Genomic DNA, 13,704 nt, shown 5'->3' on the forward strand with positions numbered 1-13,704 from the left:
AAATGAAATGAAATGAAATGAAATCGTGTATATCAGCCATCCAGCGATCGGTGGACTGTCTTATTTTACTTTGGACGAGGGCCTGCACTTGAAGTTTCTTTTGTCGACATGATTCCCATTTTTGGTCAATTTCCTAATGAGATACCTGTGCTTTCTTTGCCATTCGGTGTTCCCTTGAAGCAGCCCGTCGTTGTTCAATAGCTTGCCTGATTTCCTTATTCCACCATCTCCGTGGCTTCCTCTTTCCATTCCAGCGGTTTGCTACTTTAACCTCCTGAATTTTCCTCCTTATGAGTAGTTCTACCTGTTCATAATCCAGTCTTCCATGGGGCTTTTCTCTATTGCTTCCTCTATGTCTGCTGCTATCTGCGCTATTTGATCGTCGTTTAATTTTGCGTTTACGTTTTGTCTAAGTTCCATTTCTCTTTTCATCAAGGGCCCCATCTGCAGACTAATACGTTTATGATCACTTCCCAGACTACACTCCCCTCCTTCGTCTATTTCCATTTTTGTGACCTTGCTATAAATTTCCTGCGACATTAGACAATAGTCAATGGTCGTCTGCCTGTTGCGGAATTCCCACGTGATTTGGCCTTCACATTTTGTTTCTCTATTTACTATAACTAGATCGCGTCGCTCACAGAAATCTAGCATTAGCTTGCCGTTACAATCCGTGTATCCATCCAGATCGTCGATGTGGCCGTTCATGTCCCCCAGTAGAATAATATTGGCCCCTTTTCCAAACTGGCTTATATCGTCACTGAGACATTCAACAAGATCCCTGTTTTCTTGCCTGAATTGATGTCCTGTTCCTAAATAAACTACCCCTAGCCATGTCCTTATGCCGGCAATTGTTCCTGAAACCCAGATATGCTCTTTACAAGATGATTTAATGTTCTGCCAATTTGTTCCCTGGTGTATCAACATACCTATTCCTCCACCCTTTTTTTCCGTTCTCGTTCTGTTGCACCCTTCCCAGACGTAGCCTTCTATAAACGGCGGATCTTCTAGATTCCTGAGACGAGTCTCGCAAAGAGCGTACACACCTATTTTGTCATCCTTCAACTGCTGTTCTATCTCTAGCCATTTCGCTCTTTTTCTACCTCCTTGCATGTTTATGTAGCTGATCCTAGTGTTAATTTTTTTTGTACTTTTCTTTCTCGACCTACTCTTTGCTATTTTTGGGGGCTCAGCCTCCATTATTAAACTTTCTTCTGCTTCACTTCTAACTACATCTGTGCACGGAGTCCTCGCGGACCCCCTAAAAAAGCTACAGCCCTACCTGCCAGGCGCAAGCCAATCTCTGCTCCCACCCTTCTGTTAAAATGAATGCCATCTCGGGTCGGCACCTTTACGATGAGCAGCGCCCCTGGCGGCCAGAGTTGGAAGCCATCGCCGGCGCGGCCACCTCCTCCCATTGAGAGACCCCTCCGCACGGCACACTAGCCAGTATATTCTAGGCACTATAGCGATAGGGAGAGAGAAGGCTGTCGTCACATAGGGCACCCTCGTACCGAGCGCCGGGCAGAGATAGCAGCGCCGCGGTGCGGCCCGGCAGCCGCTCAGCGGACTGAAGCCGTGGGCCGTGTATTTTTGAAAACCAATGTACATCCAGAAGTCCGGGGTATGCATAGGGTCGCAGGTCGCTCCTTTGCTCAGCGACATTTTTCTGTCTAATGTCGACGCCGCATTGAAGCCAGGTTTGGAGTCCTTCGGTATAGTAGCGTTTCGCTACGTTGATGACTACTTAATTTTCATGGAAAGGATGGTTTTGATAGGTTGGCGCAAGATGTGTTACGAATGTTCAGAGAGCAAGGTCAGGGCCTGTTGTATGAGTTTCCTAAAGATCAACAGTTACAGTTTCTTGATTTGGACCTGTGCTTTGGAGACGATCACGCGTGTTGGGGCCACAGCCCCAGGTCAGGGAAATCTTTGCTTAGCTTTAAAACGGACCACTCGAGGTTGGCAAAGGATGGGTTGCCAGTCGCAAGAATTAAGTCCGCATTACGTTGTGGTAAGGCACATATTATCCCCTCCTGGCTACAGCGAGGCGGCAAGGGTGAGGCGCTGCATCTCCTCTCCACTTCACGTGGCAGCCTTCTCCCCCCCCCTCTCTCCCTCGACTGCCGTGGCAAGGGAGGCGTGCGCTGTGTGTGGGTGTGGTGGTGTGCGGCCTGAACAGAGCGGATGGGCTGTCTGACCTAATGATGTTGGCCGACGTCTGCGGCCAAGCTCGGGAGATCTCGAGCATTAGCCATTTGGCTACATCAAATCCAACCGCCGATGCGATGTTGGGAGGTCAATTGGACGTGTTGCATGATGCCGCAGGCGCGGCTACCGTCCGAAACGTTGCGCCGGGCATTCCCGGTAAGCACATCGAGCCGGAACAGTCCGATGGCTGTGGCTATAGAAGTTCCGTTCTTTTGAACGTGTCCCCTGGCGCACCCGCCGATGCGGCTCGCGCTAGTATGTTCGCGCCGCGAACTCCTGGCCAGCTTCCGAAGCCCGTGCCCAGTGGCAGTGGCTTCCAGGCCCAATCGCTCCGCCATATAACAGGTGCGACTGCCACTGCAGTTCGCCAAACGAGTCTTAATACAGGCAATCCTGAATTACTCGTACAGCCATCGCCCGTCGGCGGCGGCTACTCATCGCTCCTTTCACCCGCTGCGCACGCAGGCTGGCCCGGTGGCCAAATTGCGTCTACACCCGCCAATGCGGCGAGCGCTCCCCGTCCTTTGACGGAGAGGCATGCAGCGCACCCAGCATCGGGAGATCCCGAGTTGCATCACAAGCTACCGCCCGTTGGCGAAGGCTTTATTCCCCCCGGTATTCAGTCGGAATTGCCCATTGGCGCCGATTGGAGAACGCCCGCTACAGCGGGACGCGCATCACACCCGATGGCTAGTGAGCGTGCAGTATGTCACCCGGAGGGAGACGCTGCAAACGTCCTCGCATCCGCTTTGCAACAGCTGTTGAAGCAGGCGCACTCGCCTGGCCCTCGGATCGGCGTACCGATACCGACATACAGTGGCTACAGCGACACGCAGAGCGCAAATGACTTCCTACTGGCCTTGCGCCGGTATGAGCTTGTGAGTGACCTGAGCGAGAGCGATATTTTGAGGCGAGTTTTGCCAGTTGCACTCGTCGATCAAGCCGCCCGGTGGTACCTATTGGTAGGCCACAAAGCGAGCACTATGTCTGACTTTCGACGCTTATTCAGGGAGGAGTTCCTTCCGTACGATTACAAGCAGCGAATGCGGCGAGAACTGGAGCTGCGGACACAGGCACCTGATGAATCGCTTGTAGAGTTCGTACGAGCGATGCAGGAATTGTACGAGTACGCCGACACGGAAGCTTCGCATTCGGAGCGAGTGGAACGCGTCCTGCGCCGGTGCCACCCCACATTTGCCCTTTACTTGAGCAGCTGCCGATGCAGCGACCTGAACGAGCTTGCCATTGAAGCTCGCAGAGTCCAGGCTCAGATTTCTGCGGCCCGTAAATACCGGGCCCCGCCACCGGCTAGAGAATTACTAGAGCCGAGGTGCGCCTGGAGCGGCGCCCCAACGGTAAGGAGTGAGTACACTCCTGAGGCAAGTGGGTTCACGAGCGAGCCGTTGCCGCTCGAAATATAGGATAGCGCCCTGGATCCCTTTGGGTACCGGTTGCGCAGTGCTGATTTCAACCCCCGTGAGTTCACCGGGGTTCAGCCGCGAAAGTCCGCACCTACTCAGAACGCACCCCCGGAGGGCCGCATACGGCCAGACGGTCGGGGTGCCTCTGAAACCCGCCGAGCGTCGCAGCAACAAGCATGGCGATCTGTGCCCTGCTTTAGCTGTGGCCAAACTGGTCACATAGCCAGAAACTGCCCCTCGAGATCGGGAAACGAGGCAGGCCGCCGGTAGCAGCACCGGCGGAGGCTGAAAATGCTCGGAAGCCTGTACCCGTCACGTCCGCATTCAAAGTTGGAGAGCCAACTAACACGCCAGCGCCTTTTGTTGACCTCGCCGTAGCGGGAGCAACATTTAAGGCACTGCTGGACACGGGTGCAAGCATTTCGCTCATTGGAGACGGGGTCGTTTCCCAGCTCCGACGGCGGTCCGTTCGGATGCGACAGCGAACAACGCCCCTCCTGCTCGCTAGCGGAGAGGTGCGCTCCTGCGGTGACATTCGCCTCGTAGTGCGCTTCGATAAGCGTGTACGCAGAATGCGTTTTGTTCACCTGCCTGGCCTGACAGTACCAATTATCCTAGGCCGAGAGTTCTTGGCTAAAACTGGACTGGTGATCGATATCGCCAGTGGGGGTTATCGGGAGAGCCCGTGTGCCCCGCTCAGGCCATTCGCCGAGCCGCCGGTTACAACGCAGTCGTTGTTAACGCGCACGGCCGATCCGCTCGCAGACGGGAGGCGTACCTCCTATGAGCGCTGTTCGCACCCCCGACCGAGCTCGGTTAGGGCGGCCCGTCTCAATAGAGAGTTTTAGAATAGGGGGTCCCAAGCTTTGGGGCCCCCAAGGAGCTTGGGGCGTCGAAATGCGCATGCGCAGAACGTAAGGCGCGCTTGGGGTCTTGGGTTAACGCTTGGGGCGGCCCCTATTTTTCCAAAATAGCGTTCGCCCCAAGCCGCCGTTGGGTCGCTTGGGTTACGGCAACATGGCGGCGCTCGGCCAAGCGGCGGCCGCTCGCCTCGGCACACATTCGTCGCCACCGCTCCATGGTGTCACGCGTTCATGGAAAACGAAAGGCCAACGAAGCTTATGCTATGTCTCATGATGCCCGCACAACCAAATTTTAGCGATAAAACGTGCTATATTTTCAGATTGCTTCCGGATTTACCGAGCTGTTAGGCTTAGCGAGTTCGCCTCCTTTGGTTGCCATGGGGACCAGACGGCGGAAAGCGCGGAAGGTTCAAATGAGGTTTCCCGGTCTCGGCCTGGATTGACAATTGGCCGATTTCGTCTTGTCTGAAGAAAACGTTTTATATAACCGGTAGTCTTAAGATAGTTTTTGCACAATAATAGTACTTTTTGATGAATAATATAACGTTGTTTGCTTTTATATATTAAAATGCTTTTCCTTGGCTACCGTCGTGGCGCTGCAATCGACGAACGCAAGCCCGGCTCCGCTGAGTCGGGAAAACCCCTATTCTAAAACTCGCCGCTCGGCTAGCACGTTGCGCTGCCGCGCGCTATTTCCTTGGGGGCCCCAAGCCTTGGGTCCCCCTATTCAAAAACTCCCTAATGCTCCCTCTCCGCAGTCGGAGAAGAAAACGCGTACAACCCCGGCCACTGCCGGCGAAAAAAGAGACAGTGGGTTTCCGTGTCAGTTGCCGCGATCGGCAGCGGCGGCCTGTCAGCACGCTTTTCATCCGCATTCGGAAAAGAAAATGCAGAGATTGCTGGCCGATGCCGGTGCGCTGACAGAGCACCAACGTGACCGACTCTTGTCGTTGCTACACAACTTTGACGAGATGTTCACAGGCCAGCCGGGATGTACCAATCTGGTGCAGCACAGCATAAATACGGGTGACGCGCTGCCCTGGAAATGTAACCCAAGGCCCGTCAGCGCTGCTAAAAGGCGAGCGATCGATGAGGCGCTCCAGGAGTTGCTCGATGCTGGTCTTATATGCCGTTCTCAAAGTCCATGGGGGTGCCCAGTGGTGCTCGTGCCAAAGAAAGACCGCACTTGGTGTTTGTGCGTGGACTATCGGCATCTGAACGAGGTCACGGAGAAAGATGCATACCCCTTTCCGAGAATAGTCGAGATTGTTTCCAATCTTGGCGGCGCTCAGTTCTTTTCGATACTTGACGCCAGCAAGGGGTATCTGCAGGTCGAAATGCGACCAGGCAATGAGTACAAACGGCGTTCTCATGTCACAGAGGACTTTTCCACTTCAAAAGAATGCCCTTTGGATTGTCTGGCGCTCCGAGCACATTCCAGAGACTAATGGACCGCGTACTCGGCGATGCCCGATGGCAGCACGCCCTCGCCTACCTGGACAATGTGATCGTCTATTCCCACACATTCGAGGAGCACCTCGATCATCTCTGAGACGTTCTGGGAAAGCTCAGGTCCGCTGGCCTTACGCTCAATCCCGCAAAGGCGCAGATATGCCAGGCTCAGGTGAGCTTGCTTGGATATCGAGTTGAACGGGGGCAGGTGTCTCCTGATGCAGAGAAACTTCGGGCGATCCTGGAGTTTACTGCGCCTACAGATGTCAACGCTGTTCGCCGATATCTCGGTATGGTGGGATACTACCGACAGTTCATTCCAAACTGTGTGCGCCTGCAAGCGCCCTTGGCACGATTCCTAAGAAAGTCTTCCCGTTGGCAATGGGGAGATGAGCAGGAAAGGAGCTTTCGCCAGCTCTCGCACGCCATCGCTGAGACAGCAGCTCTGAAGCTGCCTGACCTAAACAAGCCATTCGTTATCCAGACCGATGCCTGTGATATCGGAGTGGGCGCTGTACTCCTCCAGGTGGATGGGGATCAGCTGCGACCAGTGTCGTTTGCGAGCCGCGCGCTCTCGCCGGCAGAACGCAATTACTCAGCGATGGAAAAGGAATGTTTGGCCATTATCTACGCACTGCGACGTTTCGAAATGTACGTAGAAGGAACAAGGTTCACGGTCGAGACCGACCACATGGCCTTAACATGGCTGAAACGCCTGCGCGAGCCCAGCGGTCGGCTTGCGCGGTGGGCCCTGACACTACAACGCTTCGAGCTTGAAGTGCGCTACCGAAAAGGGACTGCCAATGCAGTCGCGGACGCGCTGTTACGGGCGCCGGTCACTGACACCCAACCGGCAGGCGAAGACGAGGAGGAGACGGAAGGGCAGCTGTCTCCCCCTCTGCGTAGGGAGCGCGCAGCGGGCAGCACCCCGCCTGCGGAGCCCCGAAAGCACGTGCGCTTTGTAGGAGCAGTAGTCCCCCTAGAAGTTGCGTTCAGCAGAGAAGAGCTTCTCAAAGCTCAGCAGGAAGACTCATACTGTCAGGAGTTAATCAATTGTCTTAGCGAAGAGACGGATGCTCTGACAACTCAGGCCAAATTGCGCTGTGAAGCCACTGGTAGTGTGGTTGGCGCTAACTCTAGTGTAGCTGGTATTGCTACGAGTGAGTTGGAGAACTTCCTGCTGGACTGTGAAGGAGCTTTGCTAAAATACGTGCCACACAAAGAAGCCTCCAGTGAGTGCTTTAAAGTTGTGATTCCGCGCAAACTGCGCCGCGCCGCTATGCGGCACTATCACGACGCCGACGGTCACGGGAGCGCCCCAAAGATATGGCGGAAGCTTTGTCGGTTCGCTACCTGGCCCGGAATGAAGGCTGACGTATGTCGTTACGTGCGAACATGCCACATCTGCCAAGAGAGGAAGCCTCGAGGTGGCAAACCACCTGGCTTACTCCAGCCCATCAAAAGCACGAAGCCATGGCAAATCCTGGCGTGCAATTTGATGGGGCCGCTGCCGCGCAGCAAAAAGGGGTGCAAATACGTGCTCGTCGTTACGTGCCATTTCAGCGCTTTCGCTGAACTGTACCCGCTGCGGAAAGCTGCTGCCCGGGAGATCTTGGGAAAGCTGTCGGAGGTGTTTTGTCGTTTTGGCTTTCCAGAGCGACTGATAACCGACAACGCCACGTATTTCACGTCGAAGGTGTTTCGTGATACGTGCTCGGCAATGGGTGTACGGCAGCAGAAAACCACGTGCTATCATCCCCAGTCCAACGTGAGCGAGCGCCGCAATCGGGATATCAAGCCGCTCCTGGGCGCATATGCGCGGTCGCATAATGATTGGGATGTGCACTTGGACGCCATATCCTTCGCTCTGCGCACGAGTGTAAATGGCTCCACCGGCTTCACGCCGGCTTTTCTCATGTTTGGCAGGCAGCTGAACACGCCAACGGACACGGTTTTGACCCATCGGTCGGACGATATTCGCAAAGTCGAGGCCAATGTCGACGACTACGCACGGCAATTACGAGAGCGTTTGGCCAATGCCATTAAGGAGGCGAGCCGCAGCCGTGAGAAGGCCAGGGCAAGCCAAAAGGCGAGCTACGACCAAGCCCACAGGGACTTTGAGTTCCAGTTGGGAGACACGGTTCTGAGGCGAAACCATGTTCTCAGCGATGCATCCGCGGGACTCGCGGCCGGCCTTGCGCCCCGATGGGTCGGGCCCTTTGTGATCGCAGAGAAACAGTCGCGGCTGATTTATCGACTGAAAGACCCGCACTCGGGCCGAATAAGCGGACCAATTCATGTGGGAGAGCTGAAGCAGTATTTCCAGAGAGATGCTGCGGAAGCGGAAACGCCTCTCGCTCCGGAGAGCGCCGAGGCGGGCGATGCTGAGAGCAGTCTCTACCGGCATCGCTATAACACCCGCAGCCAGCGAAATCGTTGAGGCCGCATGCGTGAGAGCGCACATGCAGGCCTCAAACACGGTCCTTGCTTGCACAGTTCGCATTCGAGCTGTTGAAGGAGGAGCGCCAGACACGCGAGTTCACGCGCAAGCACACGCAAGGGAAGGCAGTCCTTTCCGCGATGTTACAGGGCGGAAGGTAGGCGAAGTCGCCTAATGTCAACCGCAAGGGCACGAGAGGTCTCGTGTTTATCCGGCGCGTGTCGATACACAAGCCGGCAGTGTTCCTTTACGCGAAGCCTGTGCTGAGCGCGTTCAGAGGGACCTAGCCCGCCGACTGCCCTTATTTATGACACCGGCACTCCGGGCGCATGGGCCACGCTGTCTGCGTTCAGGCGGCGATGAACGGCGAAGGTGATGTTTAGTCTGGCAGCCCAGTGGCTGCGCAGTCATACAGTGGTTCCCGGAACAGCTCGCATTCGAGCTCGTTCTTGGAGAAGCTTGCATTCGAGCTCGAACGAGTATATCACAAGCGGGAGGGCGAGGAAATGCTAGTGCACTTTTACCCTCCCAGCGCAATCCCGGAGCTCACAGACGGAGGCCCGCCAGCTAGACTCGAGCTGGAGATGAACAAGAACGCACCTCTTCGAGAGCAGAGCGGCAGGGCTGGTTTCGACGGCCATCGGCGTCCCGCTGTCCAACGATCCAAGGATGGCCGGGGCCGCCACAGCAGCCGGGCTGCCCAGCCAGGGCAAGCCCGCAGCGGCCCACTCTCGCAGAACACCAGCGCGGGCCAAACGGGTGAACCCCGCCGGTTTAAACGCCGCCAGCAGAAGGAACGATCGTCGTCACACCAAGGCGCTCGCCGGGCTGGGGACCGCCCTCGCTCGCAGAACACCAGCGCGGGCCAAACGGGTGGACCCCGCCGGTTTGAACGCCGCCAGCAAAAGCAGCGATCGTCGTCCCGCAGCGTGGCTACGTGGACCTCCCAGGAGGGGGGATCGCCGCCGCTGAGCTTCTACAGCGACGCCCCGTGGAAGGTGCAGCGAAAGGTGGAAGCCAGGCTTCCCCTGCACGCCGTGCCCCATCCCTTCCGCGGGCACACCTTGCGGGACCACGAGAACGCGTTCCCGAACTCGGGAATGGCACCTGACGCTGGTGCCAGATACTGCGGCCAGTGTGGAGGGCTGCTGCTCTCTAAACGACGCCACCAGACCTCAGAGCTCCACACCGACGGGCGCCCAGCAGTGGACGCCGCCTGCGACAACGGGCAGGCGGCGGAGGCCGTGGCAGCCGCTGCTGCCTACACGGCCCCTGCGTTTCCGGACGACGCGGACCCCGTGCATGGGCCTGCCGTGGAGTTTGCTGACATGGATGACCTTCTGGCCGATCTCTAATCGCGCGCGGGGGTGGCGTCCTAATTAAGGTAGGAGGGGTGTGGGAAGGCACATATTATCCCCTCCTGGCTACAGCGAGGCGGCGAGGGTGAGGCGCTGCATCTCCTCTCCACTTCACGTGGCAGCCTCCTCCCCCTCCCTTCTCTCTCCCTCGACTGCTGTGGCGAGGGAGGCGTGCGCTGTGTGTGGGTGTGGTGGTGTGCGGCCTGAACAGAGCGGACCGGACGGGCCAGCAGTGCGGACGCGTCCGGAAAAGACTGGAACCAGGTGAAGTGAATTGCTTGATCGCGCGTGCGCGACTGAGGAAAACAATTAAACCGGTTACCCTTGGGTCCTTGGTGTTCGTGTTGTTCTTGGGGGCCACCACTGTGGTCTGAGCTAGCGGAGCGCTGTTTGCTCTGAGAGCGGAGCCGCAGCCCCGCAGAGAATCCCACAACGTAAATCTTGCCGGATGCATTCTCACAGCAAATTTCGAAGTTATTGGCTGCAGGCTTTCCAACTGTGTCTAGCTCGTCTGTCAGAACGTGTTTTAACACGTTCGAGGAAGAGCAACACGGGGCTCGTTGATGTTGGCGTGGCGCCGCGGCGAAAGAAGGTGGCTGCCATACCTCACCTCCATGGCGTTTCGCACCGACTCTCTAAGAAACTTGCGGCAAGGTACGGCGTTGACGTTGTATTTACAACTGAAAACAAGATAGGAGTCTTGTGCGCGAGCGTTAGAAAGGGGCTCGACAATGTAGCTCGTGATAGTTTTCGTTGCACAGTGTTACATAAGAAAAGGTCCACCACCTGCAGAATAATGTGGTTTATCGCATTCCGCTCAATTGTGGCCGGTGTTACTACGTGCAGACAGGCAGATGTCTAAATGTGCGCCTGACGGAGCACTCTAATTCCCTAGGAGGGAAGGCTAATTCTAATCTGGCGCTACATATGCAGTCCCAGGAGTGTAAATCGGAGGATGATCCCTCTCTTTATACGCCTGATTTCAGTAACACGGGTGTAGTTTATAGCAATGGTAAACAGTTCTGTCGAAAGTTGGTTGAGGCGCTTTACATTGCTAGGGCTGAAGACAAGTGTGTGGCTAAGGCATCGGTTAGCCTTCATTGTGAGGAACTCGCTCTGTTAGAAAAAATTGTTAGTGAGGCCTTGACTTTGAACTTTCTTCTTTTCCTTTTCCTGCCATTTCACCTGTTGGATTGTGCGCGCGCATTTCAGAACGAGTCCTTGTTGTCTTCTTTCCCCCAATAAATATTCAGTTGTTAGTCCAGCCTTGTCTTGTGCTCTTTTTTCCTGTGTCTCGTTTTTTAGCTGGCTTAAAATGAACTAGACTTTATACCTGGTTCTTCTCGTTTCCAGGCTAAGATCAAAAAGCCTGCTGAACTGAAAGGTGACATCCTTGAAAGACTTCTGAACAATTTAGGCCATGAGTCTGCAGCAAAGATACATTCGAAGAACGCCGCTGAAATAGGTACGCAAGATTATTTTGGATATTTCTGGGCATGTCAGCACAGTATACTTAGCAACTGAGCCTAGTATAAAATAAATCCTTACAGTCAAAAGTTTAGGCGCTCGAGGTGACTTTGCGGGCACTTGCTACAGCCAACACTGCTGGTTTTGCACAACAGCTAGGCAAATTAGGGCTGCTTTATATGGTCAAATTATAGTATCTTTTATGCACAGACATTCAACACTAGCAGCAGTAAAATGTCATGTTCATAAGTATCGTAAATACAGTTTTCCAATATGCAATTAGAATTGGTACCTTAGTGTGGTGGAGTTTTTCTGCTTTAAATTTAGTGCCTCAATTTTAGTTGATGTGTAACTGCATATTTAATGTTTTTAATGATGAACATGCATTCGTGATGCTGCAATATTAGTTGAAATGTGAACACGCTGTTGAGATTAACAAGCAGCTCTCTAGCATGCTCTGGTGACCTGTGAGCCCACACAGCCACATTTAAATGTCTGTAACTGAGCATTTCTAGGGAATTCCCCCTTCTGGTTAAGACATTTTTATCTGCAATCAGAAGAATGTAGCTCGTATATTTTCCCATCAACTTCCTTGATATGTGTGCCAAGCAAGCCCCAGATTTCCATACCTTTGAGAGCGCAACACGTTAATGAGGCCTTTGGTTCTGGTAGTCCTGAAGCCATAGGCAGCATTAGTGGGTCTTCGTTCAACTGCCACCCTCCCCATTTATCTCTTTCCCCTTGGCACTTGCATTACTAGGAAGAATTATATTTCTGTCAATATGGACCAGGTGTGCACTGGTCAACACCCTCATTGTTAGGCGAACTGCTACATAAGTATTCCAAAAGTAGAAAGCTAGAGAGCTGCTGTCATAGGTCAGTTGGTAGCACATCGCGACACATGGATGCCACTGGCAGAACGTGGTTTTTGCTTTTCAAGCATCTGTTGTACTAGAAATGATTAAATTACATACTGATTTTTAAATAACAATGTCATTCTTTATTTAAGTTCTCCACTGCTTTCCTAGGTTTTGGGGGCTGTGTGCTTCCTTCATACACATTTCAAATGAGCGTTTGATTTCATCAGCCTTGTTTACTCTGCAGCAATATTTTTGTTTCACTATAATATTAGGGTGTGGGTAGTAGACACAAATACTAGCGAGTAGCAAGCATGTCCATGTGCATTTCATATGTATTACATTAGTGTACTGGTGCCATTTCATTTGTCATACCTCTTAGAAGTCGGTAGGCTTTATCAAGTGTTGCAGAGTTCTATATTTGTATGGCCCGCTTTCTCTGCAGCTGTAAGAGACTGGGCCAAACAGTCTGAAGTCTGCGAGCCAGAATCAAACAACTTGACTCCGATGGGTACCCTGGTTGAACTGAGGAGGTTTCTTGGTAGAAGCTGCGATGTAGAAAAGCTGCTCGGACACCTACACAACGCCAAGAGCTGCGAAGATATTGCTGCAATTGAGGTAGCAACAAGAGAACAAGCACCACAGGGTGGGCATGATTACTACTTGTATCGCATACACTGTTTTTACGAGTAAAAACACTGCGGACCAAGATGGACTCACATGACTTGAGACCTCTACAAAAAAAGGCTATGCGGCAGACTAACGTCCGCACAGCAGCAATATGTCGTAGCAGCATACTGGAAGACAGCGCAGAACAGTGCTACATTCAACAGAAGCAGTCAGAACCCCAGGACTTGGTTGTGAGCCAGTGTGGACTGTTTGTTTTAGAAGGACGACACTGTATTAGCGAGAGTACAGATGGACTGGTAGAGGTCAGTGCTGTTGCAAGCGTGTCCTGAAAGTGAAGTGCCCGGAGTACTTGGAAACGTTCTTCCTGGAGAACACTGAGAAGAACACCGACAAATCTGCAGTGAAAGTATTAAAACGTGCAAGCATTCACTTTTGCATGTTTAGGTACAAATGGGCTTGACACAGCTTAAACAAGGCGAGCTATTTGTATACTTGAACGATGAGAGCAACACATGCATCCCAGTGGCATTCAATAAAGGGTTTTTCAGAGATGTAGTTGAGAGCGGTCCTCCTACTTTTTCCAAGAGTATGTTCTTCCACATATTCTATGCGCATGATAACATTCCACTGTGCTAAATAGTCACAGCTTAGAAGCCTCATTATGTGTTTGTTGAAGGAAGTGCTGAAGCTAGTTATTTTGTATATCATTTTTGTGGAATATATGTGCAATTCAGAAATGTAGAAGTCAAGCATTTGTCTATCTTTATTTTATCTATGGCTAATTTTTTGGTGTTCGCCACATTTTTGTGCTATAAATGTAATGCAGTCAATCTTGGTTATATCTACCACACATATATATACCATTCAACCACATCTATCAACCAGACATATACCATTGGGAATCTTGTATAAATATTTTGGGAGTGCCATTTCACCGGTCATGCCCTACATATCGAATCGCATGCTGCACGTCTGCAAGTGGCATTTCTAAGAGCAAGGAGGCAG

The 13,704-nt window shown here is 53.1% G+C and overlaps 1 pseudogene; it reads left to right on the top strand.

Moving 5' to 3' along the window:
- Window positions 1–12,576: 12,576 nt before the first annotated feature.
- On the top strand, window positions 12,577–13,316 carry LOC146171982 (uncharacterized; annotated as a pseudogene).
- The last annotated feature ends 388 nt before the right edge of the window (window positions 13,317–13,704 follow it).

Source organism: Amblyomma maculatum, unplaced genomic scaffold (genome assembly GCF_055883805.1).
Source record: "Amblyomma maculatum isolate TAMU_Amacu unplaced genomic scaffold, ASM5588380v1 scaffold_15, whole genome shotgun sequence".
In the NCBI taxonomy this organism is placed as follows: domain Eukaryota; kingdom Metazoa; phylum Arthropoda; class Arachnida; order Ixodida; family Ixodidae; genus Amblyomma; species Amblyomma maculatum.